This window comes from Suncus etruscus, chromosome 3 (assembly GCF_024139225.1).
Source record: "Suncus etruscus isolate mSunEtr1 chromosome 3, mSunEtr1.pri.cur, whole genome shotgun sequence".
Classification (NCBI taxonomy): Eukaryota; Metazoa; Chordata; class Mammalia; order Eulipotyphla; family Soricidae; genus Suncus; species Suncus etruscus.
In genome coordinates this window covers 24,023,259-24,037,719 of record NC_064850.1, presented here as the reverse complement: position 1 = coordinate 24,037,719, position 14,461 = coordinate 24,023,259, and the positions used below count along the sequence as shown (strand labels likewise).

Below are 14,461 nucleotides of genomic sequence, written 5' to 3'. Positions count from 1 at the left end.
TCTTAGATAAATATTACTTACTATATATTAGATATCATTTTAAATTTGGGGATAGATTTGATCCCATCGATCATATGGGACAACATCATAGAATATAAAAATTACTAAGTAATTTGTTTAAAAGTGTCAGCAAAAAGATCATTAGTCCACAAACTAAGTTTTTTCAATATAAAATCAAGAAGTAGGAGAGAATAGAAATTGCCTTACACTAAATTTTATGAGGGTTAAAAAAGCTTCAAAGATGGTGACTCCTAATATTAGACTCAGAAAAAGGGAATGGAAAGTCAAGCTAATAGTAATGGTAGTATAAGATTGCTTCAAATAGGGATGGGGCAAGGTTGAAGATTATGTCCAAAGACTTATAATCAAGAAACAATATGGTTCATAGGCAGGTGGAGTTTTGGCATTATTTTCCTGTGTGTTATGAATTATCCATCTCTGACACTACTACTAGGTACCATCTGGAATCGAAATGAAGGCATGATTGATTCTGAAGGAAATCAGAATGTGCCATTCAAAATAGGTCACAGATCATTTGGATTTACCAGACATTGAGAACCATCAGACAATTCTAAAAATATAGTATAGAGTTTTCCATTTTCTAAAGAAAAATTTCCAAGGAGAATCACATTCTGATTGCTATAATTCTCTCCCTCTCTTCTTCTAGGAAGTGGGTGTTATCAATGAAGGTTTATATGTGAATAAGAATCAGACTTAATCTTGGGATAGTTGCAGTTATCGCTTCTGATTAGGTAACTCAAAGTCCTAATTCATTATAGGTACATTTGGAGAAAAGAAATTTATCACCACAGTTTTGCCGTGTTCTTCATTAAAGCGCAAATAGACAGAGTACATATTCGTTTCCTGTGAATCTAAGATGTGAACAAGACTATCATCTCTATATATATGTGTTTCCCCTGCCCCCCCACACTAATTTTCATGATTAAGTTTTATTTTGTTAACTCACCTTCTAAAATCAGAACCTCCAAACCAAGGAGTCACACCTCCTTCTTGGAAGAACCCACAACTGTATATAACAGGGCTGCATACTTTCATCTTAATAAACCTCTGCTCTTAAATTTTATGATAATGAAAACAAAGACAGTCTGGCTTGAGATCACTCACTTCCTTTTTCTTTCACCTGGAAGAAGGAAATATTTCTAGCCTCGAGTTCTATAGGTACCCCAAGCCTCAATTCGAGGGAGCTTGGGATAAGCTGCTATGTTGTGCAAATAAAATAGACCTGATTGTAGCCTAATGGCTTCCTTTGTGGGATTGACAAGACAGTTGACTGTCAGGCAGAATCTCACAATACTATTTCCTCTACTTCTCAGAAAATGACCCTCTGGCCATCTAACTACCTCTTTGAGTAACTCTTCCTTGTATACTTCTAAGGGTACATTTAGAAAGCACAGGCACAATTTTGCTTTCACTCTCTTAATCTGAATTTTATAAGTCTAATTAATATGGCCTTAGCTGGACAATCAAAGGTAGGTAGAAGAAATATCAATTTTCCTTCTTGAGATTCCTCTTAAAAAGTCAAGCAGCTCCATGCCCCAAAGACAAACTTGGACTTATGTACTTTCCAGACTTATACACTCATCATTCAGAGTAGACAACCATCAGATATCTGACGTTCTTTCTTAACAATGCCAGAAACGATTAACTTCTCACAGCTTGGAGCAGGCAGGATGCTGACAAAAGCTGGATGAGAACTTTCAAGCACACTTCAAACAGCTCAATTAAATCAAGAGAAAAACCTCCTGAACCAGCTCAATAGATTTACTGTACAACATTTTCCTGTTCTTCACAATATTAAAAAAAAAATAGATCATCTCTTTCTTCTTGGTGTGGAGTTGAAAGGTTGCACCAGCCTTTTGCTGTGCCTCCCTTTCAATTGTGCCTGCTTTCCCTTTGAATCTGCTCAATAACAAAGTCTGAAAACTGCTCAGCCCACAGCATATTTATGGCAGAGAACAAGCTTCTCTCTCAGTTGGTCCCAGAAACCACTCCAATTCACAGTTGTACATTTGACAATAGCTCTAAGGCAAAGAAAGAGAGGGAAAGGGCTAGAGCACTGGTTCTGGTGTGGAAATCCCCCCCCCCCAAAAAAAAATAAAGCACAAAGAAATATGAAGCTGAGTAAATTTGCCAATGTCTTTCTCTTTACTGGGATCTGATTGTAATTATTAGGTTCAGATGAGAATGACAGAAAAAACATACGGCTTTAATACATTGACCTAATTCAACAAGTAATTTTTCTAATCTTTTTCCAAAGTATAAAATACACCATTTTATGAGTGGAAATTGCCAAAAGAATGAGAGTAAGCGGGGCCGGGCGGTGGCGCTGGAGGTAAGGTGCCTGCCTTGCCTGCGCTATCCTAGGACGGACCGCGGTTCGATCCCCCGGCGTCCCATATGGTCCCCCAAGAAGCCAGGAGCAACTTCTGAGCGCATAGCCAGGAGTAACCCCTGAGCGTCACAGGGTGTGGCCCAAAAACCAAAAAAAAAAAAAAAAAAAAAAGAATGAGAGTAAGCACTTGGGTTCATTAGCAAATGGACTCTGAAGTGTTTAACTCAAACCCCTCGGTGGGCTCCTCTAAGAGAAAATAAAGAATAAATGTCCTGAATGAGAAGATCACCAGAGTCTTTGACAAAGCCTTAATCATGAATTCTAGAAAAATCCCCAGCTAAAATATTTATTTGGAACAAAGATGACATAATTATCTTCTCGGGGCAATGCGAACACTCTCCATTCTAGAGTCCATATTCTAGCTCAAAGTACATCATTTTTATTATCTATTTTCCTGAGCTCTTTCATACTTTCTAAATAAGAGGTGTGATATGTTATATGGTGTGTGTGTGTGTGTGTGTGTGTGTGTGTGTGTGTGTGTGTGAGTGTTCTGTAGTGATGGAGATTTAACCTAGGACTTAAGCATGTAAGGTGAGTACTTTCCCTCTGTGCTCCATACCAGACTCTAAAATTATTTTATTATACTATTTGTCTTCTCTAGAAATTCTTTTTGGGGTTCAAGCCTCTGGTGGACTGAAGATTTCTGGTGGACTGTTATTTCAATGTCCATAACTTTACCTCAGCCTAAAAACAACAGCTTCTGAAAGTTAAATTGGAAGATACCAGTGCTATGTATTCAAGTGGGTCTTGCTTATACCTTGACTGTCACAATAGTGAGACTGGCAGAGCTCGAATCTCCATGCCATGCAGAAGCAAGTGCAAACTCTGACCCTTCTGATCTCTTCACCAATACGCATTCTCCTCACCAACAATAGTTACTTCTTGAAAGTTCTTAACATTTTTTTGTCCTAACTAATCTAGTCTCTACAAGTTCCTACAGTCTGAATTTCTTACATGACTTGTGCAGATCACTGCTTGTAATTTGCAAAATTGTAATGAACAGTAAACCCAGCTAGTAGAATGTCAATGCAGACACTTTTGTTTAAATTCAAATCATATGCAAAAAATACATTATTTGATTTTTGAATTTGTGGTTTTCTAGCACTTCTTTTCTGGGGAAATTGTGAAATATCTCTAGATTTTTATTAGTCGTTTTCCAGCCAACTTTCCCTCAATTTGAGGCTCACCACAAAGAGTGGTGAACGCTGTTAGGGGAAATAACCACACTAACAACTAGCTGACAATGTTAAAGAATGAGAGAAGTAGAATGCCTGTCGTGATACAGGTAGGGATGGGGGATGAGTGGGGCATTGGTGGTGGGAATTTACCAGTTGTACTGGTGAAGGGGGGGGGTATTCTGTTTATGACAGAAACCCAACTATGAACATGCTTGTAATTAAGTTGCTTCAATAAAGATTTATATTAAAAAATGTTATCTTTTATCTTCTGGTTTGAAACATTTCAAGGTCCTCTCATTGTCATGGAAAATAAAGTGGCCCAGTGCTCATTGAACCAATGGCCTAGTTCTTCCACACTAATGTCCTGTAAATTCTCTGGCTTATAAACAGCTGTGTGTGTTTTTTCTTTTTTTCTGATTTAAATTATCTTGTAGAAACATGTGTAATCTTATTTCTTCCCTGGCTGATGTTGATATAAGCAGTTGTAGTTAAATGACTTACTTGGTAACCGAGGGATCAGAGAAGGCAAACCCTGGTATGTAACTTTGTTTAAGATCCACTAAGGGAGTTAATATGGAAGTCAGCTACAACACATGCTGTTGTTGTTTGTTTGTTTTGTATTTAGGGTCATAATATTAGTGCTCAAATCTATTCCTAGTGCTAGAAGTGATACAAGAAGGTGTTTGGGAATCATATGTTGCTGGGAGTTAAATCTTTAGTGTACTTCAGCCCTTTGAGCTATTTGTCTGGCTCTTCCATACATTTTTATTTTATCTAAAAATACAGATTGGGGGACCAGAGAAATAGCACAGTGGTAGAGCATTTGCCTTACACATGGCTGACCCAAGACAGACCTGGGTTCCATACCGCATCCCATATGGTCCCCCAGCCAGGAGCGATTTCTGAGCGTATAGCCAGGAGTAACCCCGAGCGTTACAGGGTGTGGCCCCCACAAAAAACAATCAAAAAAGAAAAATGTTTTTAAAACCATAAGTTATAGAATTACTTGGAAGGGGTCTTCATTTCCTTGCAAACACAAAACAGAACTCATATGATACTAATAAAATAAGAAGTGACAACCCTGATGTTGTATACATCCCAACTTATATATATATATATTGTGGGTGTACCTATTTTAAACCCTGAGACCCACCCATTTCTGGGAGGGGTCTTGGGAACCGGATAGTAGGTGTAACCTTACCTGCAAAACCCTCCCATTCCTGGGAGGGGTCTGGGAAATGTTAGATAAGGCTTGGACCAAGGGAATTCGGCCCTTTTGGCTTTTTGCCTTTTTGGCTTCTTGCCCTTTCTGCGCTGCTGTGCGCTCTGGCTTCTGGGTTTTTGTGTTCTGGTCTTTGACCAGCATGGAGCCCAAAGGGAAGATGGCTAACAGGAAATAAGATGCAGGGCTAGCAAAATATTGCTGTGCTTGAAAGGTTATGAATAGGCCACACACACGTGGTGGCTAGGGCTTGAATAAAGTTGTTGCTTCCTGACGACTGACTGTGAGTGAGTGATTTCACCTGGGCCTGGGACTCGCCGGCTGCATGAAGGTTGCAGAGCCACGTGGACTGGGATGGCACGGAGAGAAATCCACCGCCATCCAGCACCATCGTTAATTATTTAATGCAACATATATATATATATATATATATATATATATACACACACACACACATACACACACATAAATATATATATATATATATATATATATATATATATATATATATATATAATTCCTGCTATGAAGGTATTTGGAAGTGTGGCCTTTGGGCTATAATTAAATCTGGAATATGAAGTTATGCTAAATAGAGTTAGTTCTGTTATTAAAGACTTCAAGTGATTTCCCCTGCTTCTTTTCTACTGAAGGATACAGGAAAAGTCAAAACATCTATAAATCAAAAAGCAGGTTATCATCATACCCTAATCTTAGAATGCCTTGATATTGATTAATCAGAGTATAAATAAGCAAGAGAGATGTTGTTGCCAATAGTTCTACACTATTTGGTATTGTGACTCAAATGAATATAGACATAAAGAAACTCACAAAAAGTTGGAAAATTTTCAGATGCTAGGAAAATATGAGGAAAGTTTTCTCCATAGAGGTTTCTATGAGACATTGATCTTGCTGACTTAACTTTGTATTTTAAGTCTATAGAATTCTGAGACAAATATTCTGCAATTTTAAATCATCTAGTTCATGGTAACTTGCTAAAGAAGCTCAAGAAAATTATTTCACCCATAAAAAATATCTTCCAATCACAAATTTAGAGCCAAAATATAGATATTTGCATCTCTGAATTCTAGCTCATATCACTATCTCTAGCCTTAATGGCTTAATAATGCCCATTCAGGGAAAGTCGATCAGTGGAGTCTACAGAAAAGATATTTTCATGGGGCTGGAGCAACAGCACAGGGGTAGGGTATTTGTCTTGCATGCACTGACCTCAGTTTGATTCCCTGTATCTCTAATGAACCCTGAGGCCTGCCATGGGGAAATTCCTGTGCTCAGAGCCAGAAGTAACACTTGAGTGCCACCAGGTGTGACCCGCCTTCCTAAAAAAAGAAAAGAAATTCTTACCCTTCAAAAGATCACATAGAATGAACAGTGACTTCCTGTTTGTTTGGAAGTTGCCATTTTGAATTTCACGACTGGAACAGCTATGGACATTTTACATAAAGGGCAGTCTAATCTAAGGGCAAAGTTGACATATTGAGGGTATCAGAGAAAACTAATTGGACATATAATGGCATAATTGACCACCAAATCAATAAAGTGTGAAGCCCATCTTCCTTTTGAATTTTTTCTATAATTTCTCCTCTAGTTCTATATCATTCAGCTTTGTATTCTTGCTTGTATTTTCATTTTTCTAGTCCTTAAATTTCTCATAAAAGTAACTAAACATAGTTATTTTTACCAAAGCTTAATTTTCCATTCTGAATATGTTTCCTACTCATCTTTTTGCTTATATCACATATATTATGTTATGTTGTTCTGAGTTATGAGTTTTTTCCTAAGTTACGTTCTGACTCCCGACCATAGTCAATTTTTCTAATCACTCCAGATAGGGTTGGCTTGGCTTCACTTAAAGATATATAGATTATTTAAGATATTTCAGAATAATAGAAAGATTCTGTCATTCCAAGCCCATATCTAATACTTTTCTGACTGTCGTCTAACATGCATTATCCTTAATATAACATGCTATAACCTAACTAGAACCAAGGAAATTTTCAGGTTATCCATAACTAAATGCAAAAATAAAATTTACATCGTCATTACTAGAGCTGTACTTCTGTAAAGGAATCTTCTTATAAATTTTATGGTTTGAGAAATTCTATAGTTAGGAAATTACTATCTTTACATTGTTTCAGAAAAGAACAAATATTATTGAATTAGAAATTTTATCTAATAAAATATTTAACTTTGGAGACATTTACCTATGTCTGCACTTGTGTGATTATTACGTGACATCCTTACCCTTCCATTAGTCACAATAAAAATTACAAAATCCTTTCCAGTGAGAGTAAAACCATGGCACTCATAGCTGCAGAGACACTTTATATTCTTTGACTTGGAGTCAGTTGTAATTTTGAATCCTCTCCTCAGTAGTAGTAATTTAAGCAAAAATCAGTGAAATATTAAGCACATTTATAGACATTAGAGTAATTTCTGAGCTCAGAAAAGCTGTGAGCATTGAGACAAAGCACAAAGGGCAAAGCCAGCTGGCACAAACTTCATTATCATTGTCAAATGTTACGCCCCACAGATGAGTTAGTTTCTCTAAAGAAACAAATTCATTTCCAGCACTCATGGTAATAACACATTAACATCTCATTATTCTTCCCCTTATCAATACCATATGGAATCAAATGGAGTCACAAGTATGATGCTTCTTAAAGTAATTTCTTCTACAGTAAGGTACTAGTAAGTGGATAGAAGCATAAAGAAAATAATATATCAAAGCATGAGACTGATTTTCAGTTTTTCGCCTATTGTCCTCATAGAAACAGTTTGGAGCCACTAACCTACTATAATTTCAAGGTCTGGCAGTGACATTTATAACAGATTCTCTAACAATTCCTTATGAGAGTCAGAGATTTATCATAATATTTTTTTCTGACATTCATACTTAACCTTTATTCACTACACAAAGGAGTTTGGTGATCAACTCTAGTAGCCACCTAATTCCCTGATCATATGGCATGTGGGCATTTACTCAAAAACAGATGAAAGAAAAGAATCCCATTAATCTCAATTCATTCATCTATCCAGAAACAAAGCATTGAAAACAATACTCCATACAATGGAAGCATTAAGAAGCAAAACAAAATGACAAAGAAAAATAATTTGTGCAAAGATTCAAACAAAATTTATAAGCTAAAATTACCTTGGAAAAACAATTCTGGACTACTAAATATATTCATTTTTATAGATACAAACTATTTTACTTAGTATTAGTACTAAACATAAATGCTTAATAAATCAGAGCCTATTTCTAGCTTGCCTCATAGCTGAGATTAAAAATTAGCATCATTTTCTTAACCATCATATACTTACAATAAAGTGACTGGTTTATGAATTGGTACAAAATAACAATGCAGGAAATATAACAGTGCTAAGATAAAAATCATAGATTGTTAAAATGAGATAAAATTATGGCTTCCTTTTATAAATTACAAAGTAGTTCTGAAAGTACTGCATGTGGACTCCTATGAAAATCACTGGGCGGGGGGCGCTTAAGAATATTATTCTCTAGCTGGTGAAATAACTAGCTTTTGGATATGGGGTTCTGTGCAAGATTCAAAGTTTAATCTTTAGTGTCCAAGCAAGTGTGGCTAACTGTGGTCTGGGTAGACCCCAGTACCACTAAGCAGGTGTGGCATTACCAGGCCCTAACATGTAGCCAAGATTGTTATGAGTAGCTTCAGAGTACTATTTGGGAATCCATCTCCCTTGCAAAATCACTATTTTCCAAGCAATTCTGCACCTATAAAATGTGGTGGGCTTGGGTCTGAGTCACTCTGTATTCTTTTAAATATCTGTGCCTGTAGAGATGGGGGTGTCACAGTTATATGAGAGTTATTTTAAAATAATCATTCCCCTCTACATTCAGAACCCTAACAAACTTCTTAGTTACCAGTGGGAATTTTTTTGTTTTCGTTTTGGGGCCACACTTGGCATTGCTCAGGAGTTTCTCCTGGCTCTGTGCTCAGATATCGCTCCTGGCAGGCACATGGGACCAATTGGGATGCAGGGATTTGAACCACCATCAGTTCTGGGTCGGCAACTTGCAAGGCAAACACCCTACCACTGTACTATTTCTCTGGCTCCTACCAGTGAAATTTTTAAACTTTTCCAGACTTTTTTTTTCAAACTTTTCTAAAGAGATAGCACAGGACTCAGGAACACACTGTGCATGCTAAGGACTCCTATTTAATTCTAGTACCACAAATAATCCCCTGAGCAACACAAGAAGTGATCTCTGAGCAAAGATCCAGGTTAAAAAAAAAACAAAAACTTGAGTATAGATAAGATAGTCCAAATAATGCACCACAAAAGAAACAAACAAGCAGACACATTTTTTCCAGGCAAGTCCAAGTTGATTTTCACTATTCCTATTTAATTGCCTCATTGTAGTGATAGAACAATGAAATAATTATTGGCAGTCATTAATTAAAGGTACCACGTTTAAAGTACTTTTTTGTTATAGAAAATGTGAAATGGGGGCTGGAGCACTGGGCAGCAGTAGGGTGTTTGCCTTGCACATGGCTGACCTAGGACAGACCTCTGTTTGATCCCCCAGAATTCCATATGGTCCACCAAGTGAGGAGCCATTTCTGAGCACATAGCCATGTGTAACCCCTGAGTGTTACTGGGTGTGGCCCCAAAACCAAAAACCAAAAAAAAAAAAAAAAAGAAAAAAAAGAAATGTAACCAAAATCCTAAAATGAACCTTTATGTCACATCAACTAGGATCAACAATGTTTGCCTCTATAAACCAACTACTTGAAAATCATTGCTTCTCTCTATTGGGACATTGCAGAATTAAATCACTTAATATACTAATACTCATTTGACTTTATTATTTTGAGGGAAAATCCACAAAATACTGGCTAGCATTTTGTGCTGTAGCATCTTACTGTAACTTGGAAAAAATTATCAAATATAATACCCACAAAATATTGCCTAGTATTTTTCTGTCATGTCTTATTTTATCTGGAAAAAACTATCAAATGTAATAGTTGTAAAAGCTTTTAAATATTTGTAAGTTATAATATTTTTCCCTTATCCAACAATTACAAATTTTTTACAGGGCACACATTACTTTCATTGCCTAGGATACTCTACAATTGTTTAATTATAAAGAGAAGAAATTGTGGTTCTGAGATTATAAGGTTCTCAAGGCCTTAAGGGATAAATAACTTTAGAGATAAAAAAAGCATCATGTAATGGGCCAGGTCCTAGTCTTTAACAAACAAAACATAATTAGATAAAAGCAATAAATTAGTAGCAATCAATCTCCTAGGAATTTGAAAAATAAAGACATTTTACATTTATTTAAGGATATTTTGATATAGTAATAGAACATACTATCTCAGATTATATATAATGCTACTTATTCTGATATGTATAAATAGAAGAAAAAAGAAAAAGAAGAGAATGAAAAGTAAATGGGAAATTAACATAGACACATCGTAGAGTTTTCAGTACAAAGAGTTTCTTTTATCAATTTGCTAATTATGTCCACACATCTTTTCATACCTCAGTATATGAGCTGAGGTAAGCATAGGGAACCTTTTTTTTGGGGGGGTCACACCCAGCAGGGGTTACCCCTGGCTTTACTCTCAGAAATAGCTCTTGGCACACTTGGGGGACCATATGGGATTGCGGGATTCCAACCACCAAACTTCTGCATGCTATCTCTCTGGCCCTGGGAACTCATCTTTTAATTCAAATAAAAGGAGGTACAATCACTGTCAAAACCAAAAAGATTTATACTTTCTTATTCAATGCTACCAAAAGGTTCAAATGACCACAAAACCAATTCCTTTGGAGAGTAATGCTGATATAATCCCTGTTCTAACAATGTCAATACAGTATTTCTAAATCAATCACATTATCACACACACACACACACACACACACACACACACACACACAATCTCATATATTGCTCAGTATGCCACAATAATTGTAAGAATAAGCAATGTCATATAAGGTTAAAAGAAAAGGTCTGGATATTGAGGAGACAACCAGAAATAACTAACTTCTTAGTATTGTGTTCAAACCTTTTTGAATTTTGTGTTCAAGTTCTTCATACAATTCTCCAGAACACTCTAACTCAGGAATAAATTTACATTTGCACTAACAGTCTGATACTATTCTTGAATATTTTGAGAAATTAAAGTAATAACAAAATATAATAATTATGACATAGTTGCTTTTAGAAAGTATAAAATTAATTTTGAATATTTGCTTCTGGGGTTTTTGGGTTTTTATATTTACTCTGAAAAGAGTGCCTACAATTTAAAGAAACATGTCAATGAATCTCTTAGATATCAAAGCATCAGATATTTCACAATATAGTCAATTAAATTCCAAGAAACATGAATGATTTAATTATAAGATAACTTATCTTCAATAAAGTACTTTTGTTTTGCTAAGAAGATATGCCAATTGTATTATCTGAAAAATACCTGTTATATAACATATTGAGAAATATATATGTGTTGAATATAATGCTTGTTACCTAACTTTGATAGGGATACAATTTAATTTAGAAGATAAGAAATTAGAACAAGAAAAAAATTGGAACAAGCACTAATTTTTTAATATTATGTCATATGCAATTATAATGTTCTGAAACTGAGATAACAGAAAATGAATTAGCCAGAAGGGATAAATAGCATTTAATCTAAGTCTAAAGGGACAAAAGCTAGAGTTTTAGCCAATAGGAATTTGCCACCTTCTATTAGAAGGAGAAAGATAGACATGAGAATAGTACTTGATAGTTAAAAAAAAGAAATTTAGGGCCCGGAGAGATAGCACAGCAGCGTTTGCCTTGCAAGCAGCCCATCCAGGACCAAAGGTGGTTGGTTCGAATCCCGGTGTCCCATATGGTCCCCCGTGTCTGCCAGGAGCTATTTCTGAGCAGACAGCCAGAAGTAACCCCTGAGTACCACCGGGTGTGACCCAAAACCCCCCCCCCCAAAAAAAAAGAAATTTAATTTTGATTTCACAACTAAAAGTAAAGTCCTGTAGCACAGTAGTGAATAAATATTATTAGTAGAAGAGAGGGAATTAGACAGAGAAATCTTTATTTTGGCCTTGGGAAACAAGCATTTCAGAGAAGACAATGCACATGAAGACAATAGCCTTCTAAGTCATTCAAAAGAATGCAAAGAGCAGCCCAGCATGTTGGCTGAAATAAAGGAATGTTAGGAGAGATGACCAGAAAGATGAAATGGGGGAATTTATGAATGCTTGGTTAGAATTTGAGACTTGTGTAGATCATGGGAGTCTGGAAGTTTCTGAATAAACTGACAAGCATGATTTTATATGGGAATATAATTTCAGTACAAATATAATTGGTCTATTGAGGAACAAGATATGGAATGGCTTGTTAGGAGACTTTTATTGTATCTTAGAAGAGAGATTAGAGCCCAATATAGGACAATGGACAAATAAATAGCAGAAGAAATACTGTTACTATCTAATTTTTTTGTTTTGTTTTGGTTTGGTTTTTGGTTTTTGGGTCACAGCCGGCATTCAGGGGTTACTCCTGGTCTATGCTCAGAAATTGCTCCTGGTAGGCTTGAGGGACCATATGGGATGCTGGGATTTGAACCACCATCCCTCTGCATGCAAGGCAAACATCTTACCTCCAGGCTATCTCTCCAGATCCCAGTGCTACTATCTATTGACTAAATCTGAAGGATAGAAAAATCATCAAAAATGAGCCTAAGGTTTTATCTTAAGAGACAGAAGCTCTATGACTGGAAGAATGATTCCATAATTCACTAACTCAACAAGGAAAAGATCTAGTTGTATGTAGAAAATGCAGTCATATTGTTTTACCCAGTGAGTTGACATCTAGCATAATTATCATACTTGGACATATTCAGAATTCAATTAGGACACACAACTTAAGAAACAAAGACATCTACAGAAGAGAAAAAATTAATCAGCTACTCTATTAATTAGATCATATAAAATAATATTACATTTAAATATGAGAATATGTATGTGGTAATGAATAAAGATGGGATTCTTTGAAATGTTGTATTTGTGGATAAGAGGTCAATAACATGAGATTCATAGGATGGCTCTATCCAGATGCCTTATCCTATTCCTGGCTTTGCCATCACACTATACATTAAACACAATTGGCAAAAGTGCATCTCTATCCATTTTAAAGCAGAACTCTAAATAATTATCCAACCAGTATACTTTGAACTTTGTTCAACCCTTTTCTTTCTAACTATTTCTGCTTCCCAACTTCACTCCAATTTTCTTCTTATTTTTTTTTACATTTTTTGGGGGGCCACACCCGTTTGATGCTCAGGGGTACTCCTGGCTAAGCACTCAGAAATCGCCCCTGGCTTGGGGGGACCATATGGGATGCCGGGGGATTGAACCGTGGTCCATTCCTTGGCTAGCGCTTGCAAGACAGACACCTTACCTCTAGTGCCACCTCGCTGGTCCCCAATTTTCTTATTTTTGTTCTTTAAGGTATTCCTATATCAGGTGCAGGCAATTACTTTTCATTCTTTTGGTCTGTCATTCTTTCAGAGAATATATATTTGAAAATCCCATATACATTTATTTCAGACCAATGCAGAGGCTGTGACATATTCAGAATTTTGAAACAAGGAGAACCTAAGATTATAAATAGATTTCTAATAGAAATTTTGTGCTATCATCTATTTGCTTTGTTATGCTTTGCTTTAGAGGCCACACATGTCTGTGGTTAGTGATCATATAGAGCTCATGGGACCATATGAGGTATTGAGGACAAATTTTGGTCAAATTCTCCAGCTTTTATCCACATTTTATATTCTAAATATATGCTTATCTAAATTTATATTTATGTTATCCATTTGAATATATTAGGTTTTAATGTTAAATAAATGTTATTTTTTTTTGTCCCCCAATTCACAATACATACCCGGCAAGGGGCCTGTGTTGAGGTGTATATGGGGTGCCTTTACTGTACCTCCTCTTTCTATACAGCCAGTGTAAAGAACACAGCCTGTGGTAAGAATTGGGAGGCCTTATTTTATCTTTTATTTATTTTTTTCTTTTCTTCAGGGCAAACTAAAGTTGTTTTTTTTTTTTTAAGTAAGAATTCATTTAAAGGACAAAATTGATTAACATAATAAGGTAAACTAATATAACATAATATAGTGACATAACATAACATATAATATAATTAATATAATAATAATACATGTAAGTCAAAGAAAGTTTCTGATTAAAAACACAATTTTCTTTTTTTTCCATAATGGCTTACATATCTTTCACTGTAGTATTTTGGGTACATATTCACATTAAATCAGGGGAATAACCATCACCTAATATGTCCTCTTCTCAATCAAAAATCAAATATACTGAAAATAGGCAGAGTCCTGTCTAGAGGCTTCCAACCTCAGTTTGAGAGAGGATGTGAAAAAAGTAATTAAAATACCACAACAATACACACACACACACACACACACACACAAAATATCGAATTAAATAACCGATAAGCACCACAACAATAAAAACAGGCACCACACAATAATCTCGGTTCTGAAATCAAATCATACTCAAGTGCAAAAAGAAAGAGAAAGACAAAACAAAATAAAATAAAATAATATTGGA

At 35.7% G+C, this 14,461-nt stretch overlaps 1 protein-coding gene and 1 non-coding gene across 12 annotated transcripts in view; both read right to left on the bottom strand.

Moving 5' to 3' along the window:
• LOC126003964 (neurexin-3-beta) overlaps positions 1-14,461 on the bottom strand; it is a 1,607,127-nt gene that overhangs the window by 97,359 nt on the left and 1,495,307 nt on the right. The gene's annotated exons all lie outside the window — the stretch shown is intronic.
• Positions 13,740-13,872, bottom strand: LOC126005155 (small nucleolar RNA SNORA51). The gene has a single exon (XR_007494329.1). It is a non-coding gene; the product is annotated as a small nucleolar RNA SNORA51 (small nucleolar RNA).